This window comes from Orycteropus afer, unplaced genomic scaffold (genome assembly GCF_000298275.1).
Source record: "Orycteropus afer afer isolate SDZICR_OR568_19922 unplaced genomic scaffold, OryAfe1.0 scaffold00658, whole genome shotgun sequence".
Lineage (NCBI taxonomy): Eukaryota > Metazoa > Chordata > Mammalia > Tubulidentata > Orycteropodidae > Orycteropus > Orycteropus afer.
In genome coordinates this window covers 135,889-138,091 of record NW_006922245.1, presented here as the reverse complement: position 1 = coordinate 138,091, position 2,203 = coordinate 135,889, and positions in this window count along the sequence as shown.

Below are 2,203 nucleotides of genomic sequence, written 5' to 3'. Positions count from 1 at the left end.
TATAGTTTCTTCCTTTCCAGTTTGGATATCTTTTATTTCTATTTCTTGCTTAGTTGCTCTAGGTAAAACGTCCAGTGCAGTGTTGAATAGCAGTGGTAAAAGCAAAGATGAATTAATTTATTAACTTTAGTAGTTTTTTTTTCTTATGTTCAACCACTCTTGAATTCTTGGGATAAATCCGACATGCTCATGGTATATAATCTTTTTATATGCTATTGATTTGGTTTGCTAATATTTTGTCAAGTATTTTTTTGCATCTATATTACCATATGACCCAGCAATTTCACTTCTAGCTATATACCCAAAAGACTTATAGCACGAACTCAAAAAATATTTGTACACTAATGTTCATTGCAGCATTATTCACAATAGCCAAAAGGTGGAAACAATACAGTGTCTATCAATGGATGACTGGATAAACAAAATGTGGTATGTGTATACAATGGAATATTATTCAGCCAGAAAGAGAAATGAAGTTCTGATACACACTGACATGGATAAGCCTTGAAAACATTTTTCTGAGTGAAATACATCAGGCACAAGATGACAAAAAAATTATGACCTCACCTATATGAAATACTTAGAATAGACAAATGCATAGAGATCAAAGTTTTATTATTGGTTGCCAGCATTTTAGGGGAGAAGGAATTAAGAAGTTATTACTTAAGGGGTACTGACTGGGGAATGAAAACATTTGAAAACAGATAGTGATGATGGTTGCACAACATGGTGAATGTAATTAATGTCATCGAATTATACCCTTAAAATGGTTAAAAAGGCAAATATTAGAAACATTCAGGGAGCTCTAGTGGCATAGTGCCTAAAGCATGTGACTGCTAACCAGAAGGCTGGTGGTTCAAACCTACCATCCACTCCTTGGAAGGAAGGTTGGGCAATCTACTTCTGTAGAGATACCGTCTCGGAAACCCAAGGAGGGGTCGCTATGAGTTGGATACGACTGGATGGCAGTGAGCTTGGTTTGGTTTTGGGTTAGAAACATTCAGAAAAATATAAAAACAAGTGAAGCTGTATAAAAGGACAGTGGATGCATTTCTTGGAGGAAATAAAGACAACCATTTACTCTCAGATTTCTTAAAATAGAAAGTGCTTCACACTTTTATTAGCCTCTGTCATTGTATTTAACAGTGAATGAAAGAAAAAATATTATACACACTTATACCATGTCCTGAAGCTTAAGGTATACTCCTCTGATATCATCATCTTGTTTCAATAGCTTGATAAGAATTTTTGTTGTTGTTGTTGTTCAACAAACAATGAAGAGAAATAACTCCTTTTAACCTAAAGACTGGCCAAGGAATATGTTCCTAGAAAGCCAATTATAATTGTTTTTTGTTTTTATAAGAAATATCAAATTAATGGCAAGAGATGTAATAGAATCTGAAGTACTGAAAAGATTTTATTTCACTTTTAAGATACTGAACATTACCTTCATATTTTATACACCAATTTAAGTGACTAGTTTGAATATGAAAGTGTAAGTTCAACTATCTTGTTACATGGTTTGTTTTAGTCAATGATGTCCTATGCTCTTTTCTACTCACCTGCAAGACCCACCACATAGGCTACCTCCTCCAAAAATCTTTCCTAATACAGCATTTATTATCAATCTTAGTTGACCTCCTACAGTACTTCTGCATTTATCTAGCACTTGTTCATGTGAGCCTTATTTCTTTTCTTTTTTATTAATTTTTGTGAAAATATATCCATTTCATGCACCACTTAATTAATGTCTACATGTTGAACTCAGTGACTTAAAAAAAATTCTTAATTGCTGCATGTTTGTACAGTCTTGTGGTTCAGTGTCTTCTATTTCTCTTAAATCAGAATCATAGAACCTTGTTGTTGCTATGTGCCATCAAGTCAGACCCGACTCATAGCGACCCCTCTTTGGGTCTGCGAGGCAGTATCACTACGGAAGTAGATTGCCCAACCTTCCCTCCGAGGAATGGCTGGTGGGTTTGAACCTCTAGCCTTCTGGTTAGCAGTCAAATGCCTTAGGCACTACGCTACCAGAGCTCCTCATAGAACCCCAGGCCTATAAAAATTTAAAGTCATCTTGCAACCTCGCCTCATTTTATAGATGATGAGATAATTGATAACCAAAGAAACTATAGCCAAGACTAGGATGCAGACATCTTGATTTCTAATCCTGTGTTCTTTTCACTATATTGCATTTTCTTCT